This window comes from Arvicanthis niloticus, chromosome 7 (assembly GCF_011762505.2).
Source record: "Arvicanthis niloticus isolate mArvNil1 chromosome 7, mArvNil1.pat.X, whole genome shotgun sequence".
Taxonomy (NCBI): domain Eukaryota; kingdom Metazoa; phylum Chordata; class Mammalia; order Rodentia; family Muridae; genus Arvicanthis; species Arvicanthis niloticus.
Genome location: NC_047664.1, coordinates 45,474,176 through 45,494,629, shown reverse-complemented (window position 1 = coordinate 45,494,629; position 20,454 = coordinate 45,474,176).

Sequence of the window (20,454 nt, the reverse complement as noted above, 5' to 3'; positions counted from 1 at the left end):
ATTTTTGTATATTGAGGACTACTATCTTAACCCCTGTTTTAGAAGAATTCCTTTTCCTGAGTGATTGCGGTTGCACAACAATAATTTTTATAGCTGTCTATGCATCAGAATCACCTGAAATTATTCTTCAATACACAATTTCTTGTATTCTACCATTAGAAATTAGTTCAGTGGTCAGTGGTGGGACCTTGGCACCTGCATTTATTGAATAAATTTTAACAATAATAATTATGACAAGGAAGAATTAGATGAAGAGGGAATTATAAAGAGAGTAGGGACAAGCACTAACCAACCAACTTTTATCATCCCAATGTTAATTTTTGAAGCCTGATACAGAGATTACTGTAAGCCAATTACTGAGGGACAATGCCTCATAAATTTGCCTGCTCTTCTGGTATTGAATGAAGAGAGAACAAAGGGGATATCTTGCCCAGTCTTTTTGGTTGGCATGGGAGATAACTGTATTTCTTTTGGCCATTTGTGGGCATCGGTGAAAACAGACTTCAACAGTTACTATCATAACAGTCAAAAAAGAAAGAAAGAAGAAAGAATGAAAGTAAGGAGGGAAGAGAGAGAGAGAGAGAGAGAGAGAGAGAGAGAGAGAGAGAGAGAGAGAGAAATATGTTTCTGCTCACAGAGTGGAGATTGCTATGCCTTTTTATGGATAAGGAAGCTGAAACTCAGGTTTCTACATTGCCTTAGATAATCCAACAATAAAAACCCAGAGCCCCTGCATCTAATTCTACTCCCCTCACCTTTGCATCTTCTCTTTTCTCTTCCACTTCTCAACACACTGAATTGCTTGATTTTGGTTGTTAATTTGACCAGATGGAGAGTCATCTAGGAAAGCAGAGAAACACACATCTGAGTATGAGGGTGTCTTTTAAGATGTATTCTTTAATCTAATGAATGGGTTCATTGCTTAATTGAATGGGTTCATAATATGGTATTATTTTTGGAGGTTCTAGAAATTTTAGGAGGTGAAGTCTAGCTGGAGTTAAATATATCACTGAAGGAAGACAGATCTTTGGGGTATGTTATTTTGGAACCATCTCCTGCTCTTTCTGTTTTTGTGAACTGTTCTTTTACATTACAGTCTTCTTTCTATGGTTGACTAAAGTCTCTCAAACCAAATTCTTTATCCTTCAAGTTGTTTGCGTTGCATATTTGGTCACAGAAATACAAAAGGAGGTAATCTGCATATCATCTGCTTCTTGCACTGTGAAAAAATTTTAAAGATGGAACTTGTGTGCTCTATTATGTTCCCAATTTATATCCAACAGAATATTTCACATATGATAAATGTTTCTCAAATGTGTCATTTTTAAGTACTTAAATAATTATGCTACTAATTAGAGTAAAATTTCCAAGCACATAATAGTTATTATTTTTCTTGGTTTTTTAGTTGAGTAACTTAATTATAAAATTGTATGATTAACATCACATGTCCATAAAATTTGGGAAAAATGAATTTAAATTGAGTCCAGGCCACAAAGCTCTCTCTATGTATTACATATAAAACATATATAATAATAATTATATATATAAATATATATACATATATATAAATATATACATATATATACATATATATATAGTGTGTGTGTGTGTATTTTGTACATGTGTGTTCTATACTCTATTGATGACTCTCTTAAAGCTTCTATTGGCTTATTGCAAACCTAGCCAGGACCTCGCCTCTTTAACTGCCTAAATATGGCAATTTCCAAGACCCACAAGATTGCCTTTTCTGATAAGGATATGGGAATCTGGATTTCTTTTTTTTTTTCTGAGAAAGAAAAATGCATATATATATATATATATATATATATATATATATATATGTAATTTTTTTAGAATACATTCAGACTTTATCCCCTCACCCCATTCCCACCACCACCCAGGAATCCCCTATCCCATCCCCCCTCCCCCCCCCCGCCTCCACTAGGTTGTGCCCCCACCTACCCCCCTCTCCCCCTCCTCCCCCTCGAATTTCTCCCCACTCAGTGTTCAGCCTTCATGGGACCAGAGATTTCCTCTTCCACCCATGCCCGACAAGGCCATCCTCCCTAAGTATACAGATGAAGTCATGGGTGCCTCCCTTTGTGCTCCCAGGCTGGTAATTTAGACCCTGGGAAGCTCTGGTTGGCTGGCACTGTTGCTCTCCTCTTGGGGCCATCAACCCTTTCAGCTCCTTCAGTCCTCTAACTTCTTCATTGGGAACCCTTGATCAGATCAATGGATAGCTTCCACCTCTAGATATGTCAGACTCCGGTAGACCTTTGAGGAGACAGCTGCATCAGGCTCCTATCAGCATGCACTTTCTGATATACATATCAGCATCTATGTTTGGTGACTGCACATGGGACGGATATCAAGGTAGAGTGGTCTCCCGCTGGCCCCTCCTTGACTTTCTGTCCCACACTTTGTCACCTTATTTGCTCTCTTGAGCATTCTGTCACTCCTTCCAAGAAGGACCGAGGCATCCACACTTGGTCTTCCTTATTCATGAGCTTCGTGTGGTCAGTTAGTTGAATCTTGGCTATTTCAAGCTTTTGGGCTAACATCTGCTTATCAGTGAGTAAATACCATGTGTGTTCTTTGTGATTGGGTTACCTCACTCAGGATGATATTTTCTAGTTCCATCCATTTACCTAAGAATTTCTCGAATTCATTATTTTTAATAGATGAGTAGTACTCCATTGTATAAATGTACCACATTTTTTTGTATCCATTCCTCTGTTGAAGGACATCTGGGTTCTTTCCAGCTTCTGGCTATTATAAATAAGGCTGCTATGAACATAGTGGAGCATATGTCCTTTTTATATGTTGGAGCATCTTCTGGGTATATGCCCAGGAGTGGTATAGCTGGGCCCTCAGGTAGTGCTATGTCCAATTTTCTGAAGAACCGCCAGACTGATTTCCAGAGTGGTGGTACCAGTTTGCATTCCCAACAACAATGGAAGAGTGTTCCTCTTTCTCCACATCCTCGCCAGCATCTACCATCACTTGAATTTTTTATCTTAGCCATTCTGATTGGTGTGAGGTGGTTTCTCAGGGTTGTTTTGATTTGCATTTCCCTGATGACTAAGGATGTTGATTTCTTAAGGTGCTTCTCAGCCATTCGAATTTCCTCAGTTGAGAATTCTTTGTTTAGCTCTGTACCCCATTTTTAATAGGGTTATTTGGTTGTCTGGAGACTAATGTTTTGAGTTCTTTGTATATATTGGATATTAGCCCTCTATCAGATGTAGGATTGGTAATGATCTTTTCCAAATCTTTTGGTTGCTGTTTTGTCTTATTGACAGTGTCTTTTGCCTTACAGAAGCTTTGCAATTTTATGAGGTCCCATTTGTCAATTCTTGATCTTAGAGCATAAGCCATTGGTGTTCTGTTCAGGAACTTTTCCCCCATGCCTAGGTATTGGAGGGTCTTTCCCACCTTCTCTTCCATTAGTTTCAGTGTATCTGGTTTTATGTGAAGGTCCTTTATCCACTTGGAGTTGAGCTTTGTACAAGGGGATAAGAATGGATTGATTTGCATTCTTCTACATGCTGACCTCCAGTTGATCCAGCACCATTTGTTGAAAATGCTGTCCTTTTTCCACTAGATGGTTTTAGCTCCTTTGTCAAAGATCAAGTGACCATAAGTGTGTGGGTTCATTTCTGAATCTTCAATTCTATTCCATTGATCTTCCTGCCTGTCTCTGTACCAATACTATGCAGTTTTTATCACTACTGCTCTGTAGTACAGTTTGAGGTCAGGGATAGTGAGTCTCCCAGAAGTTCTTTTATTGTTGAGAATAGTTCTCGCTATCCTGTTTTTTTTTTTTTTTTTTTTTTTTTTTCCAAATGAATTTGCAAATCTCTCTTTCTATCTCTATGAAGAATTGATTTGGAATTTTGATGGAGATTGCATTGAACCTGTAGATTGCTTTTGGCAAGATGGCCATTTTTACTAAGTTAATCCTGCCAATCCAGGAGCATGGGAGATCTTTCCATCTTCTGAAATCTTCTTCAATTTCTTTCTTCAGAGACTTGAAGTTCTTGTCATAAGGATCTTTCACTTGCTTGGTTACATTCACTCCAAGATATTTTATATTATTTGTGACTATTATGAAAGGTATCATTTCCCTAATTTCTTTTTCAGCCTGTTTATCCTTCAAGTAGAGGAAGGCTACTGATTTGTTTGAGTTGATTGTATAACCAGCCACTTTGCTGCAGTTGTTTATCAGGTTTAGGAGTTCTCTGGTGGAAGTTTTAGGTTCACTTAAGTATACTATCATTTCATCTGCAAATAGTGAAATTTTGACTTCTTCTTTTCCTATTTGTATCCCTTTGACTTCCTTTTGTTGTCTAACTTCTCTGGCTAGGACTTCCAGTACTATATTGAATAGATAGGGTGAGAGTGGGCAGCCTTGTCTAGTCCCTGATCTTGGGATTGCTTCAAGTTTCTCTCCATTTAGTTTGATGTTGGCTACTGGCTTGCTGTATACTGATTTTACTATGTTTAGGTATGTGCCTTGAATTCCTGATCTTTCCAAGTCTTTTAACATGAAGAGATGTTGAATTTTGTCAAATGCTTTCTCGGCATCTAGTGAGATAATCATGTGGTTTTTTTTTCTTTGAGTTTATTTATGTAGTGGATTACATTGATGGATTTCTGAATATTGAACCATCCCTGCATTTTTGTGATAAAGCTTACTTGATCATGATGGATGACTATTTTGATGTGTTCTTGGATTCGGTTTGAAAGAATTTTATTGAGTATTTTTGCATCAATATTCATAAGAGAGATTGGTCTGTAGTTTTCTTTCTTTGTTTGGTCTTTGTGAGGTTTAGGTATAAGCGTAATTGTAGCTTCATAGAATGAATTGGGTGGTGTTCCTTCTGTTTCTATTCTGTGGAATAGTTTGAAGAAAATTGATATTAGGTCTTCCTTGAAGGTCTGATAGAATTCTACACTAAAACCTTTCGGTCCCGGACTTTTTTTTGGTGGGGAGACTTTTAATGACTGCTTCTATTTCTTTAGGGGTTATGGGACTGTTTAGGTGCTTTATCTGCTGCTCATTTAACTTTGGTATGTGGTATCTGTCTAGAAAATTGTACATTTCATCCAGATTTTCCAATTTTGTTGAGTATAGGGTTTTGTAGTAGGATCTGATGATTTTTTAATTTCCTCAGTTTCTGTTGTTATGTCTCCCTTTTCTGTTCTGATTTTATTAATTTAGATACTGTCTGTGTGCCCTTTGATTAGTCTGGCTAAGGGTTTATCTATCTTGTTGATTTTCTCAAAGAACCAGCTCTTGGTTTTGTTGATATTTTGTATAGTTCTTTCTGTTTCTACTTGGTTGATTTCAGCTCTGAGTTTGATTATTTCCTGCCATCTACTCCTCTTGGGAATATTAGCTTCTTTTTGTTCTAAAGCTTTCAGGTGTGCTGTCAAGTTGTTAGTGTATGCTCTCTCCAGGTTTTTTTTTTTTTTTTTTTTTTTTTTTTTTTTTTTTTTTTTTTTTTGTAATCACTTAGAGCTATGAGTTTTCCTCTTAGTACTGCTTTCATGGTGTCCCACAATTTTTGGTATGATGTGTCCTCCTTTTTATTAAATCTTAAAAAGTCTTTATTTTCTTTCTTTACTTTTTCCTTGACCAAGTCATCATTGAGTAGAGTGTTGTTCAGTTTCCACATGTGTGTGGGCTTTCCGTTGTTTTTGTTGTTATTAAAGACCAGCCTTAGTCCATGTTGGTCTGATAGGGTACATGGGATTATTTCAGTCTTTTTGTATCTGTTGAGGCCTGTTTTGTGACCAATTATATGGGCTATTTTATAGAAGGTACCATGAGGTGCTGAGAAAAAGGTATATTCTTTTGCTTTAGGATAAAATGTTCTATAGATGTCAGTTAAGTCCAATTGGTTCATAACTTCTGTTAGTTTCATTGTGTCTCGGTTTAGTTTTTGTTTTCATGATCTGTCCATTGCTGAGAGTGGCGTGTTGAAATCCCCCACTATTATTGTGCGAGATACAATGTATGCTTTGAGCTTTAGTAAAGTTTTTTTATGTATGTGGGTGCCCTTGCATTTGGGGCATAGATGTTCAGAATTGAGAGTTCTTCTTGGTACATTTTTCCTTTGATGACTATGTAGTTTTCTTCCTTATCTTTTTTTTATTACTTCTGGTTGAAAATAAATTTTATTTGATATTAGAATGGCTACTCCAGCTTGTTTTTGGGACCATTTTCTTAGAAGATTGTTTTCCATCCTTTTACTCTGAGGTAGTGTCTGTCTTTGTCACAGAGGTGTGTTTCCTGTATGCAGCAAAATTCTGGGTCCTGTTTATGTATCCAGTCTGATAATCTATGTCTTTTTATTGGGGAATTGAGTCCATTGATATTAAGAGATATTAAGGAAAAATAATTGTTGCTTCCTGTTATTTTTGTTATTAGAGGTGGCATTATGTTTGTGTAACTATCATCTTTTGGGGTTGTTGGAAGACTACTTTCTTGCTTTTCTTGGTTGTAGCTTCCCTCCTTGTGTTGGAGTTTTCCATCCATTATCCTTTGAAATGCTGGATTTGTGGGAAGATATTGTGTAAATTTGGTTTTGTCATAGAATATCTTGGTTTCTCCATCAATAGTTATTGGGAGTTTTGCTGGGTATAGTAGTCTGGGCTCGCATTTGTGATCTATTAGGGTCTGTATAATATCAGTCCAGGATCTTCTGGATTTTATAGTCTCTGGTGAGAAGTTTGGTCTAATTCTTTTGGGTCTGCCTTTATATGTTACTTTGTCTTTTTCCCTAACTGCTTTTAGTATCTTCTCTTTGTTTTATATATTTGAAGTTTTGATTATTATGTGATGGGAGGTATTTCTTTTTTGGTCTAGTCTATTTGGGGTTCTGTGGGCTTCTTGTTTATTTAAGGTCATCTCTTTCTTTAGGTTAGGGAAGTTTTCCTCTATAATTTTGTTGAAGATATTTACTGGCCCTTTAAGTTGGGAGTCTTCACCCTCATCTATACCTATTATCCTTAGGTTTGGTCTTATCATTGTGTCCTGGATTTCCTGGATGTTTTGTGTTAGGAGCTTTTTACATTTCACATTTTCTTTGACCGTTGTGTCTATGTTTTCCATGGTATCTTCTGCACATGAGATTCTCTCTTCTATCTCTTGTATTCTGTTAGTGATGCTTGCATCTATGACTCCTGATCTTTTTTCTAGGTTTTCTATCTCCAAGGTAGTCTCCCTTTGAGATTTCTTTATTGTTTCTACTTCCATTTTTAGATCCTGAATGGTTTTGTGTAATTCCTTCACCTGTTCAGTTATGTTTTCTTGCATTTCTTTAAGGGTTTCTACCTGTTTACCTGTGTTCTCCTCAAATTCTTTGAGAGTGTTGTTTATGTCCTTTTTAAAGTCCTCTATCATCATCATGAGATTTAGTTCTGAATCCTGCTTTTCCAGGTGTGATGTGGTGTTCAGAACTTGCTATGGTGGGAGAACTGGGTTCTGGTGATGCCACATAACTTTGGTTTCTTTTGTTTACATTCTTATGCTTGCCTTTCACCATTTGGTTAGCTCTAGTGCTACCTGCACTCACTGGTTCTGACTGGAGCCTGCCTTTCCAGTTATCTTGGTTGTGTCATAACTCCTCCTTGGGGTCTGGATGTCTCTGTGATCCTGAGCCCCAGCTGTTCTGGGTACAGTGGCTCCTCTAGGATATCTCAGGATATGGTGTCTCCACGGTAGTAGAACAGCTAGGTGTTTGCTGCTCTGAGTGTAGTTGCTCCTCTAGCATGCCTCAGGATATGGTGTCCCATGCTCTGAGGTCAGTGGCCTCTCTAGGATGTCTGCAGCTCTGAGGGCAGTGGCCGCTCTGGGATGCCTCTGGATGCAGTTTCCACGGGGGGGGGGGGGGGCAGATCAGCTGGTTGTCTGCTCCAGTCATTGCAGCTCTGTGAGCTGTGGCCTCTCTATGATGCCCCCGGACTTAGCTTCCACAGGGGAACAGATCAGCTGGGTGTCTGCTCTAGTCACCAGGATCCGGGCAAGGGATGAAAGAGGAGTGGTATTCTGCAGGGGCTGGATCTGGGTTCCAGGTGCGCTCTGGGGGCTCCCTACTGCCAGTTGTGCCTCTGCGGCCTAGGGTGGTGTGTGGGTGCTTCTACTTGCAGCTCTGCGGGCCGTGGCCTCCGGACTCAGTTTTCATAGGGGAGCAGATCAGCTGGGCGTCTGTTCCAGTCACTGGGAGCCGGGTGAGGGGTGTGGGTAGGGAATCTGGATTTCTAGAGTCAATCCTTGTGTGAAAACTGTATCCTTATTAAGTCTGCCTTGTGTTGTAGATACTCCAGCTGCATATGTCAAAATCATTCTGCTGGTTTCGGTGCATGCCTGCTACTTATGAGTGAAATGAACCACAGAGGGATGCAGTAGCTTTCTCATTGCTCAGAAACATCATGTAGCTAAGATTTGGATTTGTCTGAATCTTGTGTAGCCTGGACTATTTCTGGTTATAAATTGGAAGTATAGTTTATCAAGCTATACAGATCTCATCTTATGGTGTAGAATAATTAGTATCAATCACATGTGTTTACCTATACTCTAGTTATATTAATCTTTTGAAAGGATGTCCCTCAATGAAATGTGGCCTGAGTGAGTCTTAAAATTTCCTATTTATCTACTAATCTACTGTTGGGGTACAACCTGGTTCCTGATTTTCTCTGACGTAGGTATCATCCTTCTTGTGTACGCAAATAGCTTTGGTCTTATAGACTAATGGTTATAAACCATAAAGTAAGCTAAAATATTCTCAGTGATATGTTTCTATTAGCACTTAGAAGTTAAGTGTTGATTATGTATGTTGACATAATATTTTAGAAGGTTGGTTTTCTTAAGGTTTTTCTACCTTGGACCTATCAACAATTTGTTTGCAAAATCCTTGTAGTAGGAAAATGCACACTATAAGATGCTCAGCAGATGCCTATTGATATTGACAAATATCTTCTGGCTTGAGAGTTGGAATAAAAGGGCAGAGGAAGAGAGTGTTTAGGCAAATGATTTACTAAAGGATAATTTGGAGAAATGTTTTGGGGACTTGATTTGTTTAGTTGTAAAGGTGTGTAGTGGAACCCATATTATACCATTAGCAAGAGTTCTAGAACCTAACATGCTATATTTTTGGCATAAGACAGGAGGAGAACATATATTAGTTATAACATTACATACTTGAGGCTCAATTAGACTTAAAAAGTCATTTTAAGGGGTATCTAGGGGTGTCAATGTGAATTATATCATTCATTACCTGTTTTGTGGATACATTTCAAAGTTTTAATCCTTTTAACTAAACAATCTGTCCTTACAAAGGTTGTTTAAAGCCTTTAGATATTGAAAAATGGATAAAGAAATAAATTATTAATTTAAAAGTATTGTACTTCAAATATAAACCTCTAGTTTGGTTTAGCCACAAAATACAGAATATACTTATGACTTGATGTAATCTTTCTTTTGGATAGCCATTTCTTAAGAGGAAGGGAAGATAGTAACCTTCATAATTTTCTAGCAAAATTCTATGCTAATGTGATTATATCTATCTATCTATCTATCTACCTATCTATCTATCTATGTGTGTTCTATAACATGAACCCTGAATGCAAAAGGCTTTCTAATGCCTCTGAACATTAAGAGTTAAATAAAATTATATTTACTTGTTTTAGAATAAAGAGTCAGTCTGGCTGCCTTAAGAACTCAGCCCTATGTCATTTATATGGTGATGGCGTGTGCTTTATAGTTTTCAGTTTCCTGGATAACGAAATGATATGATTCGAATCTGGGCATGGTTGCTCATGCCTATAATCTCAGTACGAGGAAGAGTGGGGCAGGGGGATTACAAGTGTGAAGTCAACTTGAGCTACCTCATAAGTTCAATCCTATCATGAATTACATAGCAAGAGACATTGTCTAAGAAATAGAAAGAAGACAGGAGATGATACAATGAAATTATATCTAAAATACCATCTTATATCATTATACCATTTCAAAGTTTTGGTCTCAAAACTTTTGCTCCATTTATACAAAACTATCATTTACCTTTGCAAAGACAATGCCAATCTAACCCATGCTTAGACTTATTTCCTTTTCTGTATTTTTCACATGCATCCTGAGAGTTAGATTTTGTTTTGTTTTCATTTTTATTGTACATGTAGAAAAAAAATTATAATTCAAGTCTTAGTCTGATAAATAGTTCTAAAACACCTGACAGGGTAAAACAAGTGGCCAGAAAACCAAAGTAACATAAAGAGACCTGTGTGGCTTGGTGGAGAAGTCTTATGGACAGTTAGGACCCAGGTCTGCGTTTTCAGCAGGAAACCAGGCACTGAAGTGCACACGTCTGACCTGCAAACAGCTGTTACCCCTTAGAAACACCTATTTGGAAATAACCTGTGGGAGCTAAAAATATGATGTTGACTAATAACCCTACTGCTTTTATTTGGAAATAAACCTTATAAAACATATATTTCCTGGATTTGGTGGTCCCTCTGTAACCAATAATATAGAAACTGTTTCTTCCCCAGGGAGTGAACAGCACAGTCCTATTAAAAACAGAGAAGGAGTGAGAAAGAAAGAAAGAAAATTAAGGATGTCAATATCTCAGAGGAATGTTCAGTGATGAAGACTTAGAAGACATGATTTTGTTTTTCTGGGTGTACAGAAAGAATAACATGTTAAGTCAATTGCTATAAATAATTGTACCATATAAACTAGATTACAATAAGAGTGCATTTATTTTAATGTCATGAATTAGAACTCTAAAATGAGCCTGGAGAACTAGGAAAACTGTCTCAAAATGTCTATACAGTAGAATTAGTATAAGGAAATTTATTTGGGTGATCTAGATGTCTGCTAATGTCCCATCATGCTTATGTATATTGGCCTCCCTCATTTCCCAATTCAAACTGCCCTTTACTTTATAGGGGATAAGCCAAGATTTAGCCTACAGAGAAGAACAAGACTAGGTTAGATTCCATTAAGAAAACTCAAAAAAAAAATACTGGTTGAGCAATCCACATTAAAGGAAGAAAGTTAGCAGAAGAGGATTTTCATAATTTCTGCTCTTCAGGAGTGGAAGGGAGCTGAATGACCCATGTACTCAGGACTTTCTAAAGCAAATGATTCACATCTAGTTTTAGGGATGGAGATGCCCGGGGATACCAGTGCCAAGTGATTTTATTAACAAGTGTCTGAGAGGTATTGTTTGATATCCTGAGTTCTATCACTAGAGATTCTCAAGTAGCATTGGATGGACCATTTCCAAATAGTATGTTGGAGAAGATTAGGCCTGGCAGAGGAGAATAAACTCATTGCCCATAGCCATCCAAGGCCAAGATATTGAATGGCACGGGAAAATGATCTGTGGTAGGGCAAACTTCACTGCTAATTTCTGATTTATAGATTCTACCAGTGTTGACTTTGCACGTCTAGAACTTAAGTGATTTGATTCTTCTAAGAAGTTCCCTAATCTATTTCCCGAATGAGTTTCTGAAATAGGAGATAATCAATTAAGATAATATCATAGACAAAGACTGACATGCATCCCATTACAATCAGAAAAGCAAATGATCTGGAATTAGATCTGTGATTCAACTCTAAGATGACCACTAATTATATTCATAGAGTTTGATGACTCTATTTGGTCACTGGTCTATTCACCTCTGAAGTGTGGATAATCATGTTGGGAAGATTATTGAGAGGGTCATACAAGTCATACAAGCTGAAAAAAACTTAAGTGCTGTTTTCAATGTAGTTCTCTTATTATCACAATTCCCCCTCTCATCTGAGAAGCTGACCAGTCTGATATTGCTCTCATACACTGAATATCTCTGTATCTATTATGATATACAAAGGACACAGCACTTAAAAGATGGTCACATCTGTGCACATGTCAACACCCAAACACCCATACCCACACACCTATGCACACATGCTTTCACACACACATCCACACATACACATGCATACATTCATACACTCACACACATAGAAGCACTAACTTCAATAGCACTTATCACTCATTGGCTGATCACAGTAGCTCATAGATACCCAGACCTTCCAGCTGGTTGTTCCAGCACTCCCTGGATTCACTACCAACCTTGTCTAGGTGATAAGACCATGGAAGAGAACACAAAAATGGCACAGTTGCTTCTTAAAATCTATTGTCAGCGATGGTATTCTAAGTCATTTTGTCAAAGCATATTCAGGAATCTGTCATTGTAGCATGGTGTGCGCTCAGCATCCTTTGAAGGACCCATAGCATAATGTACCAAATCACAGTGAAGCATGACACTCTTATGTGGTGATTGTGGATTCCTACATTGAGATTCTTACTGATACTTTGGAAAATTGAATGTGATCTTAATTTTATTCAATAGTCAACAATGACTAACTCCAAATTTTATATGTACCATATATTTACAGCTATGCCATATCTATCCTAGTGTTAGAGCTTAGCTCCTGATACCTTGTAGCCAGCCTCACATTTAAGTATCTCATATGCAAAAAGGAAGTGTCTTGATAAGATTTAAAGTAGATATCAATTTCTATGTCATTGTTTTTTTTATTAATTAATTGATTTTGTGTCTACAATAGATCCTGCATTATCCAGCCATGTGTCACACTTGGAGCACAAATCAATTGACTAAATGGTCCACACATACAGGTATTTTTTTTTTATTTTCCTTAGTTTTCCCCAAGGGAACAATTTTTTCCTCAACTTGGTACGCCATTGTACAATGTGTAATTATTTTAACTGTTGCCTTAAATTTGGGAAGAAATTTTGATTTCATCTGATAAAAATCAGTTCATCTTTTTTCTACCATATTTATCAACTGTTCTCTATATTATATTCTTTAAGAATAAAATGGTTTTTGGACAACAGGTTAAGAACAAACAAACAAGTATATTGTAGGTGACTGTAGAATAACAATTGGTGAACTAGGTTGTAAAAATTGCTTTTCTCCCTCCAGTATCAATTTTGATATAGTGATTCTCCAGGATTCATATAGGACTGGATCTAGAATTCCCAGAAGCTGCAAAATCTGAAGATGTTTAAGTTCCTTATTTAAACAGTATAGTATTTGTTTCTATGCTATGTAATATGCAATATCCCTGTCTATATTAAGTATTCTCTATGTTGCCTAAAATACCTATTATGTTGTAATATATATATATATATATATATATATATATATATATATATATATTATATATTGTATTTAGGCAATAATAGCAATAACTAAGGTCTGTGCAGTTTTAATATAAATTCTATTTTCCCTTTAAAAGCCATAAATTCAGAGCTCTCAGTCATGAAGGGCCAACTTTAGTTTAACAATAATATAAATCCCCATCTCAAAAACACTGAAGTGCAATGAAGAAATAATATTTCTCCTCAAAGCAGAGTAGTTCCTGGGTTGAGTAATTTAATGATTCCACTGTGAAAGTGATGTTTTCCATGTAGACACTGTACAAGATGTTCTCCTAGATTGTCAAGATGACTCCTGCAGAACTACATTCAGAATTTTCTAAGAAACTTCTTAATACATTGAGTGCAGTTCAATGAATTCTACATTAAACTAGAATAGCACTTTCCCCATCTATATATACTGATTAGGATATGAAAGGGACCATCTTATAGCCATAATGCTATTGTTAAGATTAGGAAAATTCACAGAAGCCCTATTTTAGTTCACCCCTCTGCCTACAATGCCAGACTATGTCCACTCTTTTCTATAATTAATTAATTAATTAATTAATTCACTTTACATCCCAATTAAACCTTCTTCCAATACCCCCTCACACAAATCCCCCCCCCGTCCATTCTTAATCAATGTTGTTAGAGAAATTAATTTCTATGACTAGCTGGAATAAAGAAAGCCTGAGGGAAGGTAAATGCACTGTCCAAACAAAATCCCATTTCCATTGGCAAGAAAGAGGGATGCTGTGTGCATTTAATTTAGCAAAACAGCACTGTTGGCCACACCATCAATACCAAATTTCATCCTCCCTGGTCTTGACACTTAATCTGGCCTTGTTTTATAGTTCTCCCATTTCTTTTTTCCACTTGATCCAGCATTCTTTCTCCTAGCTATACTTCCTGACTTGAACTCTTTAGGCTGGCCTGGCTCAGTCTGCAGGGACACAAGCCATAAAAAATAGTCAGATAGAGTACTGCATACTGAGACAGATAGGATTATGGGATTTAAGAGAACTTCTTGGTAGCACCGAGATGATAAGACTTGGCTATAAATAAAATAAGCTGAGGTCTATGAGAATTCATTCCCACTTGACATACCCCATCCCAGAGTACTCGGCAAAGTGGGATCTGAATTTGGCAGTTGTGAATTGGTGTTTGAAATCAATCCATAGGGTTCCGTAGAAGCATATTAAGGGCCCTCAAGAAATAGGTGGGTGTCAGCAGGAGGGCTCCTGCATTCTTTTCTCCAATCCAGTGCCATGTTTTACTCAGAACAATTCTGCTTTAGCTCTTACATACATAATTTGATTTCCATACAACACATTTTAAATAAATGACTTTAGAGGCAATCACTCTTGATCTTAATTTGTCTTTGGAGCAACAACAAAAACCGAGGCTTGATAGAATCATTTGGAATCTCTCCTTCTGAACCAAACTTGGTTATAGTAGATCATATGGTCCTTTTCCCAAACACTGACTCCATTGAATGCTTTTAAGGTTCTGTTCAAAATCATAAGACTGTGACCCATGTTGAATTTGGTTCCTTTGCCTCTGTACACAGGACTTCTCTTAGCAGAAAACAATCCTCCTATCTCTTATCATATCTCAAAAGTGGAGCATGCAAACATCCTTTGCTGGTGAGCTTCTGCAGGTTGATTTTCAACTCAGTTCCTTGCCAGCACCTTTCCTGGGCTATGATGTTAGGTTTTTATGGACAACTTGGCCACAAGTTAGAATCAATTAATTTTAGATCCACAGATGAGGAAATGTTCTGGTTGCTGTAATTAGTGTGGGAAGATCTACCCTAAATATGGGCAGCTCCTTCCGGTAGCAGCCCAGAAAATAATGAGCATGAGAGAAGGAAGATAATTTGTCTTTAGAGTCCTCTTTCTCTCCCCTCTTTTCTCTTCCCCTCTTCTCTTTCTCCCATCTTCATCTCAGTCTCCTCTCTTTCTTTCCCTCTCCCTCTCCCCATTCTCTGTCTCTCTGTCTCTCTGTCTCTCTGTCTCTCTGTCTCTCTGTCTCTCTGTCTCTCTGTCTCTCTGTCTCTCTGTCTCTCTGTCTTCTCTTCTCTTCTCTTCTCTTCTCTTCTCTTCTCTTCTCTTCTCTTCTCTTCTCTTCTCTTCTCTTCTCTTCTCTTCTCTTTCTGTTGGTTTTGTTCTTCTTGAAAGCCCTGACTAAAAACCCAAGTTTCTCCTGTAGGATAGAAGTGTTTAAACACTGACACAGAACTTTCCTGGGCTGTGATAGATTTTGCCCTAGGTTTAAGGCTGCTTTTTCTACTGCTAATGGATGACTGACTGTAATTTTGCATATCTGTAGTGTTTCTTTTAGTGCCTCAAGCTCATTTTACAGTGGGAGAATTTCAACTTTCAAAAGCTTACCCCTTGGGTTTTAAAGGCTGAACACATTTTTTTAAAAACTGATTCAAATCTTTCCTGTGACTACATTTGCCTCTTTAAATATGGTAAATATCTTGCCCATAGAATCTGTGGAATTGTTCTCTCTTGAGACATTTGACTAGACTTGGTCTTCAAAAAGATGATTGTTGTGTATTGGTGAGAGGATGGATGGGATGACCTGGAGGGTCCAGTACAGCTCTCATTTTGATGATGTGATTCTTACCAGATGGAAGCAATGGCGAATTAGACATCTATCGGTGGTACCCCTGTGCTTTTCATCCTAGGTTTATTCTACTGGTGTCTGTATATTTTCTTTGGCTGCATTCTGCATTCGTGATGCTCAGCATGCATATCACAAAAGCTCTTTGTCTCACACATGAAGCAGGCTGGAAAGGGCTTGTGGAGGGATGGAGCAAATCATATGTCTGCATCTACGTTTTTGTGTTTGTGTGGAAACCCTGTGATCTTTCATAGATTGTGGCTTTTAGTGAATTTTATTTATTTGGATATGGCTAAAGACATGACTTCTTGATATTATGCTGTCATGTCTATGTCTCAGGAAAAATAATAAACCACAGTACAATATCATACCATGTATGGATTTTACTTAATAAGAGAAGAGAGTAGTTATTAAACAGTAACTTAAAGATACTTGGCTAGTCTTTACCTTGCTTGGAGATTGGATCTTTTATATCTTTAGCAATTAGGTTTTTGGCTTCATATATTACTTGAAAATGTACACCATTTCCTTTGCTGCTTCTTTTTCGTTTACTCACACTATACTTGGAAAAAAGTCAACAGAATAGAGTCTATTGCTTATACATGTTCAGGGATTTCTTTGTAGTACATTGTGGTGAGATTATCAGTACATATCAGTCCATCTCCTTTGTGTGCTCTGCTATGAACCAACCATGGAGGCTGTTTGCAGAATCTTTCTCTACAGAAGAGCTGTGTTTTGAGAGAGCTGTGCTGGCCAACACTGATCATTTTTCTTTGTAGAAAATTTTTATAATTTTAGTATTTTCCACACTTAGAAACAACTTATGCAATTAATGGTCTGTCTGTCTTCTTCTAATAGGACCTGATACTTTATAATTATATACAAGATAATTTCAATTATTTCTTAGCCTAACATAGCAGTTATTCCTTCATTTGACCTCCACTTATCTTTTCTAGTTTTGTTATGTGTTGACTTTTACCCTTAACTGTGAAATCAGAACTCCTAAAAGCATGTATGGTCATGAACAATTTCTGAAGAGTCACTAATCTCTAGTGTACCTTCCTGTTGTTTAGATTTCACACCAAAGTCTCCTGCCACGAGGGGCACTTCCCATCTATCTTTGAAAACACAGAGGCTGTTCTCTTGATATTCAAACAATCATCAGATCTTTTATATATTCCTCATTATAGACATGCTCCTGAGCACATAGGGCTTGTTTGATCAAGTAGAAAAAAAAAGCCCAAGCAATTACAATACAGCATGCCTTTTATGGTGGATGAAGTATGATATACTTCATAAGATGTTGTGTTGATCTGGTTTTCTGGTAAATCAGATCAGTGTTCTTCAGCAGTTGATTAAACTTAAATTTCTAACACTTTTCCACATTACTGTCATGTTTTCCCCACAGTAACCTATCACTCAGTCATCTCAGCTTCAGCTGGAAGACTATCACAGACAACCCCAACATCCTTTCAATGTAGTCTACCCATCAAAGCTTAAGCTAGCTTACTCTTTGTTATCCTTTTTTTGGGCAAGGGCACTACTCCCTTGCCTTTTGAGTAAACCCATGCTTCCTTGTGTTTCTCTGAGCACAGGCCATGATTTTCTCCTGGGACCTGGACTGGGAATAGTAAAATTGAAAACCATTTTCTGGTTTGTCTTTCTTAATCTGTATACCACTTTCCCCATACCTTACTGAAAAATGAGGGTAACATGGTTAAAACAACCAGGAATGTTTATTGAAAACTCCAGACATCAGAGAGTAGGGTCTATCCTGAACTAAGAGATAGTTACAAAGGTGTGGCAGGTTCTGATTGGAGGAGGAAGAATGGGAGGGTAGAGGAAATTATCGATATGAGTGTCTGGTAGTATAGCCTTGTGACAGGTTCAAAGGACTCTTCTGTTAGCTTCCCTATTGTGAAAAACTGACCCAAAGCAACTTGAGTTAGTAAAGGGTATATTTTATCTTACAGGACATACCATATTACTGAAGGAGTTTAAGCCAAAACTGAAGGCAGGAATCTGGAGGCCAAAATTGAAGTAGAGACCATAGAGGTATTGTCCTCATTGGCTCACTCAGTTAACTTTATTATATATGTCCCAGACCCATCTGCCTAGAAATGGTGTTGCTCACCATAGTCGAGACCCTCTTAAATCCATTAGAAATTAAGGTAATGCCTCGCAGACATGCTCACAGGTCAATCTGGTCAAGGCAGCCCTTCAACTGAGGTTACCATTTTCCATATGACAGTTTTTTTTATCAAGTTGACAAAAATTGACTGTGAAATGGTTCAAGACAACCTCACAGTTTTACAAGTGGATATTATAGGAAGAAGATTAGGGCAGAAAAGGAGTAGGCTAATCAGGCAGGGAATAGCGCTGGCTCCTTTAATGTTAATGAGAATGTTTTAAACATCTCCATTTCTATTTACATACTTGTCACTTTCACTAGAGTTAAACTATCTCTTTCTTTAAGACTGTATTTTTAATTTTTATTATATGGATATGTGTGGGTGTGTCCAAGTGAATACAGGTGCCTGTAAACTTCAGAAGAGGCCATCTTACTGCTGGAGCAAGAGTTACAGTTAGTATGAGCTGCCTGAAATGAGTGCTGGAAACCAAACCTGGGTCTTTTGAAAGACATTATATACTGTTAATCCATCTCTCCAATCCTGGGCTTGAACTCTACTTTAAAAAGTAATCTTCTCTGCTTTTTATCTGTAGCTTTCAAATTTAATTGATACATCTTTGAAGGGATTTAAGGAGTTTATAAATTAAGTTCATCCAAGTAGACTGATAGTCTTCCTCCCAGTGGTGTCAGATAAAAAAGCAGAACTAAAAATTTCAAGAATATGGAAAATGGATTGGCCTAAGTCTTATATTCGTAAGTTTAGTTAGAAATTTAGGAGAAGAAAATCCTTACTCACACTTTTATTATAATATGATTTCAGAGATATGGTATAATCCACACAGTGTATTAATTTCCTCAGCAAAACATGTATATAGTAACTGCAGCTCAGTGTGTTACATTTTGAAAATATATTAAATACAAACCACTCAAATATATCAAATATATCAATAAATGCTAACTTTAAACACTTAAAATTAGTTTCCTTAAAAAAGAAAGCATCTTTAAGAAATGGTGGTAGTTTAACTCGCGGTCTACATATAGAAGAATGGAAATCGATTCATATTTATCACTTTGTAAAAAGCTAAACTCTAAGTGGATCAAGGATCTCCACATAAAATCAAATACAGCGAATCTAATAAAAGTGAAAGTAGGGAATATCCTCAAACACATTGGCACAGGGGAAAATTACCTGAACAGATAGTCTCTAAGATCAACAATTGACCACATTTTCTGTATCCATTCCTGTGTTGAAGGACATCTGGGTTCTTTACAGCTTCTGGCTATTATAAATAAGGCTACTATGAACATAGTGGAGCATATGTCCTTGTTATATGTTGGAGCATCTTCTGGGTATATCTGGGTCCTCAGGTAATGCTATGTCCAATGTTCTGAGGAACCACCAGACTGATTTCCACAGTGCTTGTACCAGCTTGCAATCCCACCAACAATGGAGGAGCATTCCTCTTTCTCCATATTCTAGACAGCATCTGCTATCACCTCAGTTATTGATCTTAGCCATTCTGACTGATGTGAGGTGAAATCTCAGGGTTGTTTTGATTTGCATTTCCCTGATGACTAAGGATGCTGAACATTTCTTTAGGTATTTTATGGCCATTTGAGTTTCCTCAGTTGTAATTCTTTGTTTAGCTCTGTACCCCATTTTAATAGGGTTATTTGGTTGTCTGGAGTCTAATTTCTTGAGTTCTTTGTAAATATTGAATATTAGCCCTCTATCAGATGTAGGATTGGTGAAGATATTTTCTCAATCTATTGGTTGCCGTTTTGTCTTATTGACAGTGTCCTTTGGTTTACAGAAGCTTTGCAATTTTATGAGGTCCTATTTGTCAATTCTTGCTCTTAGAGAAGAAGCCATTGGTGTTTGTTCAGGAACTTTTCCCCTGTGCCTGAGTACTACTCAGCTATTAAAAACAATGAATTTATGAAATTCTTAGGAAAATGAATGGAACTAAAAAATATCATCCTGAGTGATGTAACCCAATCACAAAAGAACACACATGGTATGTGGTATGCACTCACTGATAAGTGGATATTAGCTCCAAAGCTTGAAATACCCAAGATTCAACTCCAAGACAACATGAAGCTCATGAAGAAGAAAGACCAAATTTGGGTGCTTTGATCATTCTTAGAAACAAAATACTTATGGGAGTAAATATGGAGACAAATTTCTGTGGGACAGGATCTGAAGGAGGGGCCATCCAGAGACTGCTGCTCCACCTGGGTATCCATCTCATGTGCAGTCACCAAAGGCAGACACTGATGTGGATGCCAGGAAGTATAGGCTGACAGAAGCCTGATATAGCTGTCTCCTTAGAGGTCTGCCAGAACCTGACATATACAGGCAGATGCTCACAACTAACCATTGGACAGAGCATGGGGTTCCTAATAGAGAAGTTAGGGAGAAGACTGAAAGAGCTAAAGGGGTTTTCTATTGGGAGAGCAACAATACCA